Genomic DNA, 15,057 nt, shown 5'->3' on the forward strand with positions numbered 1-15,057 from the left:
CAACTCTGAACCTACCCTTTTGTTTGAATAAAAACATCTCATTACCCCATACAAGCTCATCATCATAAAGATACATTAGTCTGTTCTCACTGGCAGTGACTTATCGCTAACTCCAAATTGAATATTGGTGTTTTGCTATTGAAATGCCAATACCAAAAATTGCACATATGTCATTAGAAACAATGGCACCTTCAGATTTAATTACACGTACAGTCAAAGGAGGCCCAGTAAGTCAGAAGTGGTTATTGTGCATAAAAAGTCATAATAGTAATTTAGAAGAAAATTCAATGCTCTTTGTCAATTATTTTTTAAAACATTGTATTATTTTTTGTGATTTCTATTGTACATAAGACACAAAATTATCATAAGTGATGCAGAAAGAGCATCTTTAGCCTGCTGCTAGGTCACCTACAGATGCTTTGGAAATTTTACTCATCGTTTTCACTCTCAGTTCTTTAGCTGTCATTCAGCCAAATATATCCCAGTTCTGCAAGTTTTTAAGTACATTCTTAACTTTCCATTAAACACAGTGCAACATAATCATGAAAATTATGATAAACCCCTTGTAAATTACAGCTTTAGCTGTTGGACTTCTGACTGTTAGTGTTTTTCCAAGTTCTTCTGGCTTTGCAAACTCAAGATAGAAGAAACCTATGTAACACAACATGACATCTAGGGAGTTGCACCAGCACCACTTTGAAATGTAGCATCACCCACTCTTTTCTGACAAATCTGATTGTACAGTGCCTAACTATCTGCATGAAAAACCATTGCTTTTGGGCTCTTCCTCAAAACTGGAAGTTTTCTGCCATTTCTAGTAGCTAAAAAAAAGGTGATAAAACTGGCCAGATACTTTTTTTTCCTTTTTTTTTTCTTTTTTTTTTCTAATTTACAAATGTCTTCCATGCTCAGAAGGAGCCCTGAAAGAAATGATGCTACTTTTGTTTTTACAATCACCACCCACCATCTCATAGCAGGGTTTCACTCAAGCAAAGGCTGAGTCACTTTTTTTTCTCTCTCTTCTTAAAAAATACGATATATTAAAATGCACAGCCTTGGGGATGAGCTTGAAGAGTACAATATTCACTCCCCCGTTCCAGGTGCCAGGAAATCTACTGATTTTATTTTTCAAAAGGCCCAGTTTTCCACCTTGAACATACAGCTCTTAGTGGCACTTCTGTCAAGAGGGGGTAATTCTTTTTCCCGGCATAAATTTGGAGCAGCTTTTGCATAGCTTGATGTTCAATTCTTTACAACATATAAGAGGACATATTTTGAAAACTTTCTTTCACCATGTCTAAAAGGGGAAAAATGGTAGTGTCAATGGAAAAAGGACGGGAGAGGAATGTTCCTTCCTGCAGACAATTAAGACAACTTCAAAGATAAAATTCAGGGATGGGACAAGAAAATTGTCAAAGGAAATGTAATATTAAAGCTAGACCCTTAAAAAAGCTGAGGATGGTATTCAGGGTAATATTTTCTTGGTAACATAATTTTTCTGGTAGAATCAGCAACATTCTACAGTAATTAATTAAAATAAAATCATAGTAACACGATTAATTCTCAAAACAAGCCAGCTTCCCTGAGGTATTTCTGAACTCTAGAAAACTAGATTTTCCAAATATATAACATGACTATCTTTCAGATATCATTATTAAAAGCTATGTTTAAGAGCAGGAACAAGAATCTCTTACTTTAAAAACTTCACAGCAATAAAGATTGTAAAAATAAGATTCTTGAAGGTCTCAAGAATCACCTTCAGTCTTCCTTCTAATAAAATCACCAATAAACACAGCATTCCCAATAAACACAGAATACAGAGAATATAGATAGACATAATAAATACATTCACAGTCATCTGAATTGTTCTTTCACTCAGATTGATGGAAATAACCCAGAAATAACCCAGAAACTCACAAATAACCTAGATCTTACTGTATTTTCCTTTCTTCCTGAGAGTGAGGTTTATTTGTTAATAAATCCAAAGGAACTAATTACATTTATTTTAAGTTGTAAGAGTATTCTAATACAATTCACTGCTAAAAGTGTAGATTAAAACCTAGAGGTACTATTAGGTCATTTTAGACATTTGAAATTTTAATAGTATACAATTACAGTCAATTAAAATGGAATATTTACCTTGCAAACCAGGTTCCATAGATATTAGCAGGAAAGACAAAAGAGTTTTCTGCCAAGTTTTTCAGCTCCACTGCTCACTTACTAGAAAAAAAAAAAAGAAGAAAATATATTCAGCCGTGAATTGTACAGAGCTTTTTGAAATGGTGATGTTTTCAGTGAAAATGCCTTGAGATGTCTTGGAATGATATTTAGCTCCTGTCCAAAATGGAATAGAAAAGATTGTCAGAGGCCTAAATGGGTCTGCTAAGATAAATAGGGTTAGAGGCAATTGACACCTTCTAATAACACCAAAAAAAAGCGTGCACTCACTGGCACTCAAGGGGAGCAGGCAGCTGTGTTGCCTACGGTAGGACAGAGAGACATTTATTGGAGGATCTGAAGTTGAAACTGACGAAGCATTAAACCTGAATGGAGACGAAGAAAAAAATTGCTTCAACGGACTAACTGTTTGTCTCTGTTGGTGATGCAACTTGGCACCTCCAGAGATTTCTTCATCTATGTCTCCAACTCTATAGTAAAAAAAGAGGTTTTTAGAATGTCTTGCCATAATGAATCAAATCTGAACTTTCCATTTATGTTAACATGACAGATGAAGAAACATCTGTCTTACACAGTGAGGGTTGAGGAGTTAAGAAAAGTTCTAAATCACATATGTGTCAGGACCAGAATATGCCTGAAAGAACCACAGATTGTTTGATAAGCCAGAACTCCACTGATACCAAAGACTAGTAATGACTGTGCTATTTCAAAATTAATGTGAAAAATGCCATAAACTCTTTTGATCAACATGTCCCACATAAGGTTTTCAGAAAAAACCAACCAAAATAACAAAATTATTCTTCTTCCTGTCATGTAGAAATTACTTCTCCAAGACCTTTCCAAATTCCTGAAAAGGATGACCCTGCATGTCTACATAAAGCACATTGTGATCTGGGAGAGGTTATTCTGTAAACTGAAAAACATAATATAAAAAAGAAAGAAGAATATTATTTAAAATATTCTTAGGATATTATATAAATATACAGCAGTTACAGGAAAGATCAGATATCACAAGTAAAGGCAAACTTTGTGATAGAATAGAATGTTTTATCTAACTCTCATTCAACCAGTTTGTTATGTGGTATACAAATATGTGAGTTAGTTCAACCATTTTATATTATACTATATGGTTTATAATGGATAAAGTAAATGGACTAATAGCTGAACTGCAGAATGCATCTGTAACATAAGGAATTTATGCAACTTGCAGAAGCAGTCTTGGAAGGCATCAGTGATCTGTAAGCACTCCAGGGTCTGGTACTGTCTCCACTAAATGCAGCTGCTTTCCTAGAGAAGAAGTTGGGTTGCACGTTCACCAAAGCTGTAGTTTTGGCATGAGATTTGTATCAATTTTCTATTATCTCCCTAGCAGATAATTTCCAAACAAAATGGAAAACTTATTTAAACTCACAGCAGTATTTTTTTTTCAGGCTTTCTTTTCCTAGAGAATTGTAACGATTTGTCGATCTTGCCTTTTTTTCCTTTGAATCCTTCTCAGAGTTAATACACAATCAAATGAGAAGGAAGAAAAAAACCCAAACCAAAATAATTTAAAAACCCACGAACCCCACAAAAACTCCACAAAAAACCAAATTCACCATGTCTCTAACTTTTTTTTCATTCTGTTTGTGCTGAAGCAAAAGTGAAATATTTAATACTGTAGTTTTTTCCCTTCACCTTTGGTTGGACACATAACAAACTGAAAATAAGGGTGAGCACGAGCTTTTGGAGGCTGAGAGAATTAAACTCTGAACCCTGCTTTATATTCTAACTAACCATCAAAGGATATTTAAATATCAGATCTAAACAGGCAGCAGTAGATGCTCAGGAAGTTCCACCTGAATATGAGGAAGAACTTTAGTGTGTGTGTGACTGAGCACTGGAAGAGATGGTCCAGAGAGGGTGTGGAGTCTCTCTCATGGAGATATTCAAAAACTGTCTAGATGAAATCCTGTGCCATGCGCTCTGGGATGACCCTGCTTGAGCAGGAGGTTGGATCAGATGACCCACTGTGGGCCCTTCCACCCTGAACCACTCCGGGATTCTGTGATTTCTCTCTTCACCAAAATGTAGCAGCAAAATGGAGTACCAACATCAAAATCTCCTCCATTAGAGAAGGTCAAGGGTCAAACTTCCAAATGTTGATAACATCTCCGTCTCATTACTTCATTAGTTCTGAGGGTAAAATCCGAGTGGTAGGAGAGGACTAGAGGGTTGTTTTTATTAAGACCCCAGTGGGAATTCAACAAGGTCAACACAAGAGGCTGTTAGAGAAGTTAAATTTCTCTGTGGCAAGAAATAGTTCCTTCAGAGATAAGTGATTGCCTAATAGGTGAGGCACAGAGGAACTAATCAGTTTTCTCAGCTGCAGGATATCACTATTATCTCAGCTTAAAACAAGCTGCCCTTGGCCCCAAGCTGCTCTTTAGGTGGTACAAAGCTGATGCTGGGGAAAGAGACAAGCTTACTAACGAGGTGTGGAAATGGGAGAGGATAGTCAGTGCCAGTGATTGTACACATGCGGAAAAAAGGCAATCACATTAGATAAAAGAGTATTGTGTATCCCTCAGAGATAAGATTTGGAAGTCTTAGAGAGCTGATTTATGAGGATATCAGCTTAGTTGTCAGGAAAAATCTTAATGATAAGAATTGTTGTGAATGGAAGAGATAAAAATTAGAAAATACTAATAGACAAATAAAGGGAGGGGCTACCACAATTTTCTACAAAACCTTTAGTGGCACTAAAGTGCCAGATGGTGGTTTATGATATCTATCAAATAAAAGTTCAAAATAGAGTAAAATATGCATTTCATTCATGGACTGTACATGGAAAACATAGAATTTTTTCCCCAGATGCTGATTATCCTAGATTTTTGAAGGAAAATCTCTTTGCAGGAGTTCCTGTCTGGTAACTCTGGAATATTTTACCTGAATTTGTCTATTGCAGCAGTGCATGTGCAGTCTTAATTAAGATATTGCTTTAAGGAAGAGAAAAACTGTCCCTAAAATCATAGTGAGAATATAATAACAAAACAAACAGTTACCAAAACTAGAAACCATTAAAGCATATTACTCAGGGACAGCCTAGAAATATTGAAGATTTCATTGGATTTTTTTGAGCCAGATGCCGAACATGTGAAATGTACTAAGACAGTTTTGCCCTAATATCAAACAATAAACATGAGCATCATGAAAATAAGTCATGTGATCTACATTGACCTACATTGAGAAAATTAAAAGCCACAGAGCGAAATGTTGAAACACAACCAAAAAAGTAACTGCTTAAACTGCTGAACAAGAAATACTTCGGATTTACAGCAGGATGATCTACATCTGAAGAATGAAGATCCTTCAGATCTGTATCTTGAAAATATAATTAATTAATTTTATGTATAATTTAGTGTAGGGTTTCAAGCATAAAATCAATGAATTCTTTATACAATAGAATTTTTTAAGGATAGTGGCCATATTTTTCTCTAGATTAAATCACAGCTGAGAATTTTTTGCAGAATTCCAAAGAGATGTTACTCAAGATGCACTGAGGAGAGGAATAACTGTATTTTAAATCTGTTGTAGTTCAGAAAATAGCCTTGTAATGTATGTTTCTTGTCAAGCATTAATGATTTGAAGATATAAAAATTTTCATATCAGCTTAAGGCAGGGAATGTGTTTTGTTTGTTTTGGTTTGGTTTAGTTTGGCTTGTTTTTTTTAAATTCAACAGATGTGTTAAATTGCTTGCAAAACATATTAAGCTTAGAGACAGTTTTTTAAAAACCTAAATAAACTAGCTAATAAAAAAGTAAACCATGTTGGACACAGATACCACACTTTCTCTGAAAGCGTATCTGAGAGACTTGGTATTGAAAAAATTAATTACAAAATATCTGCTGCACACCGAGGTCTTCAAACAAGACCTTTGAGAGTAAGCTTTAGGAATAGGTAGCACAACTTTTCAAAACATTGCTGCTTTTAGTACAGTTGGTAAGTTGTGCCAGACCACTGTAACCCTCAGGCTCCTATTCATTCTCCTGACTTCATTCCACTCTCCCCAGCTGCGAGGAGTTTCAGAGTGACACAGAGGAAGTGTAGCTTTGTGAGGGTAGACATTACACTGAAATATCCACTGCTTTGCTATTTGGAGTTAAAGGGCACACTGTAGATATGTAGTTGCACTTTAGCATTTCAGATCCTATACAAGAAAATACTGGTAATAACAAAATCAGATATTAACGTGGACACAGCTGGAAGTATTGACTTTAAATTGCAGAAAAATAGATCAAATTCCTATGGAAAATTCCTAAGTATACTTTAGCACTGAAATACAATGTCTATGGGATTTGTGCAACCTCCAATTTCTGTCACTGTGAAACATGGGTAAATATCTGTCAGAAACCACACATATACAGTGCTGCCAGAAGGCAGCACTGGGGGAAGGCAGTGGGTAAGGTACTCTTGAGAACTCATCCAACTCATCTCGGATGATGTTTTCAATAATTTCTAATATTTATACAATACAAACTGGATATGCTTTTGGGTTCATATTTTATCATCTGATCTAAAATATACATCCCTCATCACTTTATGTCAGCTACCAGAAGTGATCAAAAGTGAACAAAAGCAATATTTTCAGGTTTAAAATCATGAAGAAACTGGGAAAAAATGCTAACATTTCACTTTTCAAACATCCTAAAGATTTATATCATCATCAGTTCTAGTAGTTACTACAGTTCCTATTTTAATGATTATGCATAGGGTTTTTGAAAATTAATCAAGTTCAGATTTTTGAAGCCAAAATATTATCTCCTTTCCTTTCCTCAAAGCCCATATAAATCTATTGATGCTTTTGTTCAGAGTCAAAATATGGAGGCACTCTGCAATAAAATAATGAACTTCTGTCATTCTCTTCATTTTTCATCATATAACCTTCAATTAGAATGAATGCTCACTAAGTCTAATGTTTAGGAACGATTACAGACAAAATTGATGTGAAGAAGCTTATGGTCTTTGTAAAATCAGTACTTCCAAACATTTATTTTTTATGACTTTAGAAATTTACTAATTTGCCAATGAAAGTCACAATATTTGATCACTATTAAAATGTTGCAAACAAAATGCAAAATCAAAACTATCAAGAAATGAAAGCAAAAAATCTTCGCTACAGGATAAACGTCAAAGTGTCATCTGACGAAATGATAATCATCTGACTCTCTCCTTTCAGTGCTCGTTCTCTTTGCCATCAACAACATTCCTTCATAAAGACTACACAGGTGTTTGATTCCTCTTCCTACCTCTCAGGTGCTCCTCAGGTTTACAGCCCCCTACCAAAATCAACTTACATGTATCTGGAAAACCAGAAGGCAGTTTTGTTAATGTCTCAACTATATATATGTATCATCTTTAGGTTTTTATTTTTGTCTGTGTTATTCCAAACATTTAGGTAACTAATATAGATATAAGCCTCCTACTCAAATCTCTCATCCAACCCATCCCACTTCCTTGCATGGTGGATGAAACACTGTTTGGTGTGTGTTACACATTGACAAAATTGCAGCTATTAAGTGTTCCCTAAGGACAGAAAAATATTCTGAATGTATCTTGCAAAGGAATCTCATCATCCACTCACTTCCAATAACCTGTAACACCACCACTTGTCAGATACGTTCTCTTATAGCTGTGAATACCTCATGATGGACCAATGCTCTGTAAATCACTCCTATAATTTTGTTTAATTTTGGAGACATTTAGGAGTAAATGGTTAAAATAGCTGGAATTATTACATCAGTCTTTAGAGAAATCACCTCTTTTTACCATGGACAGTGGGAAGACACAGTCTTCTATGAACCAAAGACTTAACAAAACTGCATTAGATAACAATTCAAAGCGGCCAGAGTTAAAGACAAAGCTTAAATACGTAACACTGAACAGGACAAAGACAACACAAATATCTAAAAGGCTCAATACTCACTTGCACCATTTGACATTCAATCATCACTATTAACTGTAGATTTCAATCTTACAGAGTTTCACAACAGTGTTTTATTTTGTTGCATGATAGCTAGTTCAAAGAAATTGCTCTTTGGTAGAAAAAAAAGTTAATGAAATTATATAATACATATTAAACTGTTGCAACAGTTTGTTTTACAAGTTTTCCTTGGTAGTTCAGCAAATAGGATTTGTCACAAGATAAAATGAAGTAATAAACCCTTTATTCAAGAGTGTTTCCCATTTCAACCAAATAGGTGTTGAGATAGGAAGAGAGGTGAAATTAAAAGAGCAGGTATTACAAACATTTTAATTTGTATGAGAATAAGTCCAACAGTACTCTTGTTTTTTCTACCTGACCATAACCTGTGTTTTTCAGGTGCCTCCCACCCGTGTAGCTGTCCTGCCTCTATTATTTACAATAACAACATTGCTTCCCATGACATAATGCTTATTTCTTGCATAACAATGAAGTTTTTGGGTTTTGCCATTAAAAACCAAGGATAATTTATGCAAGAATTTAGAGAGAAGTTCATTAAGAAAAAAAATAGTAAAAAAAGTTTAATTTCAACACCACCTAAAGTATATAGTTACGATAATCAACATGAGACAAAAAATCCTAGAGTTAAGGCACTGCTTTTTAGCTTTGGTGATAAGCATGTTTCAGCTTTTGTTTGTTTGTTACTCAGAGTTGCCCTGCATAATTTCTAAAACTGACAGAGATAAGAAATATGCTATTTGCTTTAGCCATGGATACACAGAGCAATTTCAGTGCTAGTGACATGGCTTGACTAAGAGCTGCGAAAATCCATAGGGATTACCAAAGGGGGAGAACCAATGAAGGAATTACTTTGCTTACAGCTTCTCTGCCTTACTCTGAAACAAAATTGAGTTGCCTCTGAGATTGCCTTTTTCTTCCACATACAGATTTATCCTTATTCATAGTCATATACAGGAACAAGTGCCTGAATTAAAAATGTTACATCTATAAATCTCCAGCATGAATACATAAGAGTTATTATGTTTTACAGCTATAATCTACCTGTAATGTAATTGATATCTTTTTGCAATATAAAAGAGAATATGGAGCTGTCACTATAACTAAATCAACTATATATGAATGTTCTTACACTAAGCCAAGTGATGTTTGACCTTGCACTTGTAACTCAATGGATGATTCAAGTGTAGACCTGGTTCATTTCAGAGGACTGTGTTTATAATGCACATGACATTCATCTTCAGATTGGGAAACTCAGCTCCTGCACTTAAGGTTTGCAGTAGTTTTAGTGGAATTGTAATCTGGAAAAGGGTACCAACACTTTTATGATTTCCTTACCCTTTGGCAACATTATTTTCAGGGTAAGAGCTCTAGCAATAAATATTTTGCAATATAGTCCTGGTTCATTTCAGAGGACTGTGTTTATAATGCACATGACATTCATCTTCAGATTGGGAAACTCAGCTCCTGCACTTAAGGTTTGCAGTAGTTTTAGTGGAATTGTAATCTGGAAAAGGGTACCAACACTTTTATGATTTCCTTACCCTTTGGCAACATTATTTTCAGGGTAAGAGCTCTAGCAATAAATATTTTGCAATATAGTCAGAACCTGGTGAAGCTAGTGAAGCAAATCAAAACACTCTAAACTCCAGATGCTTCATTTCATGAGTTCACCCCAAAGCAAACAGATTACCATCTGGGCATATGAAAGAGAAAAAATAAAGTATACCTTTAAAGCAGCCTGTGTTTGGGAGTACAGTGTGTGTAGTATTATCTAACATACTATGAATTAGAAATGTGTTCCACCTAAATTGTATTTGAAATACTACTGAAATACTGAGCTGATATTTCAGATGAACTGTAATATGCTTTAATTCAGCTGATAAATACTCCAGTAAAATAAAATAAAATAAAATAAAATAAAATAAAATAAAATAAAATAAAATAGACCCAACACCATTGATAACATCTGGACTAGTGATTTGTTTTTCCAATTAATTTCAGACATTCAGAAGACATATTGAGGCTACTTAAAGCATATTATTTCAAAGAAAGAACTGTAACTGCCCAAACAAATTGAACTAATTTCCTCAAGTGGCTGTTAGAAACCCTCTTCTTATCCTCATACAGGTTAAAAGCTCACACTATAAATACTTACAAAGCATATCATAAACTCTTCCCCATGACTTCTACATATATGCATATCACCCTTCTTGACAAACTAAAGGATTTTCATAAGGTTTATGAAATTTTCAATACAGTAAAGACCGTGTAGAAGAACTTCTGCAAAGTCCAGCTTTTAATTTTTTTTTTTACACAAAGACATTTTATAGCAGCCAATAATCTGAAAAGTGGGGAATAATGTAAGCTGAACCCTTTCATGTACTTTTGTACTTTTGACATGCTTATTTTCTGAAAAACAAGGCAAAGTCAGCAGCAAATATTGTCTGAATAGTGAACTCTGTTTGGGAAACAAGATAGACACTTTTATTCCTGTACTCAAAAACTTCCAGCAGTCAGTTTGGAAGCAGATGTTCTGCACTGTCTTGCCAGATAAAGAAGACATGGGAATCCTGACAAATGGATAGAAAGGCTTCAGGCAGAATCACTTAATATGTTGACTCATTTGTTACTGCAGGTACACTGGCTTTGAGTTAATTCCTCTGGAATCTCTACCACTCACCAGTGTTCCTGTATTAGATGTACTTTCCATTTTAGAAATGCAGAGATCTCAATGATATCAGATCTCTGTGTCTACAATAATATAGTTCCTGGAAATTCCCTGATTTTTATGGTGTGAACACTGCTCACATTCCTGCAGGACACTGACACAGGTTCAGGTCAATTTTGGCCATCTCTGCAGTGCATACTGTGGCTTCCTTTTGTTTATGTCCATTAGCTTTAGCATAAGCCAGCATGAACATGGATCTAATTCTGCTGGACTCAGCTACTAAAATGAAATGCTGGAGTTTCTATTCCATGATAATCTGAGATTGCCTCCATTCTTTTTAAATACTAACAAAATTTCTGTTAGGGATTACCTGCTTGAGAACTTCCTCCCCTTTACTTTCAAGTTCTCAGTAATTATAGTCTTTGTTATAATTGCTCAAAGTCCCTTTGAACTTACAAATGAAATTGCTTTAGAACAGGTCTGGAAAAGACTATAAGATTTCAAGCCTAGTGGAACCAGGATCACTACACTAAATCCACAACTAGTTTCCCTGACCTTGGAAAGAAGGATACGAATCGGAGTTCACAGTCTGACACAGATTTGTGGACTTTTAATGACACTGCCTGGTATAGAAAAAGGTTCGAGTGTTACAGACCTTGTGATACAGTGGGGATATCCACTATAATTTTTGATCTGATTGTTACTACATGAAGTTTGATGAGCTGCAACTCCTTATAGCTAAAATGTTTGTTTTTTTCCAAACTTAGGGGAGACAAGAAAAATGCTGAGGATGAGCATGACTTATTGAGAAAGTGATAGCAAGCAGGTAGCAATCTTACCCAAATTTATCAGAAATTAATTTGAACTGAATTACCTCTATGGTAGTTTACAGTAGAACTGAAGAATTTATTTTTTAACCTCAAATGGCATAAACAAATAAATAAATAATACAGTACCAAAAAGTCTATTGGGAAATTTGATGACTCCTTCTTGTAGAAAAAGGTGGAATTTTAATGAAAAAAATTATGTCTACTTTTAGGTCATCAATATAATCTACCAGTGCTGAATTAAAATTAAATCTTTTTCCTTAAAAACTGTAGTATGTTCTTAGTGCTATATTGATCATGTTTCCTGTTTGTTTCAGATGGCAAAACATTTGACTGTCCTCAATTAGTTACTAAATGCTATTTTACTCCTACAATGAAATAAATTTATCTAAAGGCAAGTGTAATCCAAAGAGTAATCTGTTCACTTCTGGAATGCTATCAGATCAGAACTGGTTTTGCATCTCTTATGAGCCATTGCCCTCATGGTGAGAAATACAAATTACCCTCTAGGTAAGTCAGAAGAAAAGTTAATTTTATTTCAATGAATTACAGCCTTTTGATTCCAAATAAAATGAATGAATAAGTATTCAATTTAAATATTACCATGGAGAACTTAGCATAATAATGAATTGACATTTTTTAATTTTTCAAGACAAAGTTACTCTTATTTAACAAAAATGATTCCCTCCTCAAAAATTCACAACCATGTCATTTGAGAAAGGATTATCTTCACAACAGAAATGCACATTTTACAGTACATAACTTCAAGGGCTGGATTTTTATGGAATATTTTAGGTGTGATTATATTTATTAGAAAAACATTTGATAATCACTTTTAAAATTTTCAAATTAAAAAAAGGTCAATAATATGAAATTTAATTAAATTAAGAACTATTCCTCCTTAAGTGATATGATTTCCTTGATTTGTACATAAAAATTTCTTCACACCATTTAGCTTTGATAAACATTCTTCAAATCGTGTGAATATTTCCTTCCATTTACTTGCATCTTTAGTGCATTTTATTTTTTTCTGGAATGAAGTCAGCAGTCTAAAATAAGAACTTCCAACACTAGGCACAAAATAAGGCATTTTAATATAAGTTGTAGTAGATGGTATTCCCAGTTAATGCTGTCTTTTAACTTAGGCATTTGATCTCTTTCCTATAAAAGTAGATGAAACAGGTCATCTTTAAGACGGTTCATGCCTCAGAAAAATAACAACTGGAAGCAGGAATGGGTGTATAAACCAGCTTTTCATTTTAAGTGTATCTGGATATTGTGGGTGTCTAACTGAACAGGGAAGAAAGAAACACTGTGTAAGGAAGAGTTTGGTGGCTGCAATCAGGACACAAAGTAGTGATTTCCTTAAAAAATAGTAAGCTTATTGGTTTCATTGTTGTAACAAAACATGCAGTTGTATCCCTGAAAGAAATAACCTATGACAGCTGTTTCAAGAAATGTTGCAAAGCTACTTTCTGCCCCTTTTGCTTGAGAGCCAATAGAGCTTTTGGATACTTGGAACATCTGGGGATTAGGCTAGTAGTCTGTACATCTTTCATATCTGACTACTTAGGAACAACATTTAGTTTCATGATCAACTTGAATCACAACCAAAATTTTAAGCAAAGAATTGCTAACTGTCATTCTTTAATGCAAAGAAATTAGTAGCCTTAGTACTTTTGTATAAAACCATTATTTTTTTTTGTTTAGTCTCCTGCAAAAAAATTTGTACAGGAGATTTTTAATAATGCCTTTTTTTTGAAACTAAAGACCAAGAAATAACTACTTCAATAAGAATAATTTACTAATATTATTTATGTACACATTTCTTGTCATGCATGAAGTGAAAATGCAGGATAGTACATCTATGTGCAGTGTATACTGCAGTCTTTATCCCTGAACAGTGTCAAGCCCAGAAAGCGCATAATTATCATAGAGAAGAAGCTAAGCCATCTGCTCAACATTTGCATAAGTAAAAATAAATGGCTTTATGCTACTGCTGTATTTTCTATCACTACGTCTGAAAAGATAATAATGCTTTCAGTATGTCTCAGACATCTGTGTTTAAAACAAAATAATAATTAATTTTACAAAATATCAGTGAGCATTATTTTTCCTGTGATTAATAAACACAGTTACATCAACTTGTAATGATTTAGGCAAAACACAAGCATCTTCTCTGAGATATATTTTTTTTACTTGTTAGCAAGGCTAAAAACTGTGATTGGCTTCCCCATGTTGCCTAGAAGGACTAGAAATGAACTGAAACTCAGTGATTGAAAATTGGCAGTCAAGAGTATCTTTCCATTCCTACTAAAACCTAACAAGCAGTCTGTTGCTGTTGCTGATTCATTTTAACTATGATATGAAGAAAAAAAACTTAGGTATGGAATTGCTAACTTTTCAGTCAAGGTTATATTTTTCAGAGTCACAATGTAACTAGACACTTCAGCAGCTTTTTAGCAGTATATGAATGACTCAGAAATTTAGGCACAGAAAAATACAGCCCCCTTATTCAAGAATATTCATTTAATATAAAAAATGTTTAAAATACAATAGAAAATAATCTTACTGAATTTTGCCAAATCTTAATTATAGAGTCCCATTATATTCTGTAATTAATTTACAGTTGAGTAGTGTCTCTAAGAGGACATGCAAATCAGAACTATGATTCTGTACAGAATTCCAATCACGCTTGAAAGCCCCTGATACGCCAGTAAAGAAACCTATCTGAAAACATTTCAATGGGAGGCAAAAAAAAAATAAAGTTTTTAAAACTTCAAATTCTGCATGCTTGCAAAAAGAACAGGGAGACTCCATTTCTCTCTATAATTTTAATAATAAGCTTCTTTGGCATCAAAATAAACAACAGAATACTGTCTAATATTCTCTACAAAACATGTAGGTCTACATAAAATGATTGCTATGTACTTAACATATTTTTATCAGAACTGCAGTATCTATTGCAGGGAAAAAATAAATACATTCAAAACATGCTTGATTTAACTTATAAAGAAGATTTACTTGTCTTTTGTTATTAAAAATATACATGCAATCTGTAAGATATTCCCTTCTGTATAAAGAACAGTGAGAGTCGCTGATCAAGTTTTTATTCATAGCTCCTTTCCAGGAAAGAGTGCCATTTGCATCTTCCAGAAACTGTTTGGTTTGGGAACATTTAAGAATTTACTGAGGCCAAACAAGAAAGCTGACATGTATCCATACCATAATACACACCCTCCCTCCCTAGCCTCCAGTTTCCTTCCCAGTTTTTACACCTGCCTTTAAGGAGGGAGAAGCTCAAACCGGTATGGTAACTCTGTTAGCATCTTACAGAACAAAGGAAGAAAAATGAAGACCAATAGGCAGTCCTCATGAGTGGGGTTTTTTTGTGATATTC

At 34.3% G+C, this 15,057-nt stretch overlaps 1 protein-coding gene across 7 annotated transcripts in view; it reads right to left on the reverse strand.

Moving 5' to 3' along the window:
- The window catches only part of LINGO2 (leucine rich repeat and Ig domain containing 2), a 513,818-nt gene that overhangs the window by 338,130 nt on the left and 160,631 nt on the right, over positions 1-15,057 (reverse strand). For all 7 annotated transcript variants that reach the window (XR_007200991.1, XR_007200990.1, XR_007200989.1 and 4 more), the window contains exon 2: positions 2,140-2,220. The gene's annotated coding sequence lies outside the window, so the exon portion shown is untranslated. The remainder of the gene's footprint in view (positions 1-2,139; positions 2,221-15,057) is intronic.

The sequence above is a fragment of the Corvus hawaiiensis genome, chromosome Z (assembly GCF_020740725.1).
Source record: "Corvus hawaiiensis isolate bCorHaw1 chromosome Z, bCorHaw1.pri.cur, whole genome shotgun sequence".
Lineage (NCBI taxonomy): Eukaryota > Metazoa > Chordata > Aves > Passeriformes > Corvidae > Corvus > Corvus hawaiiensis.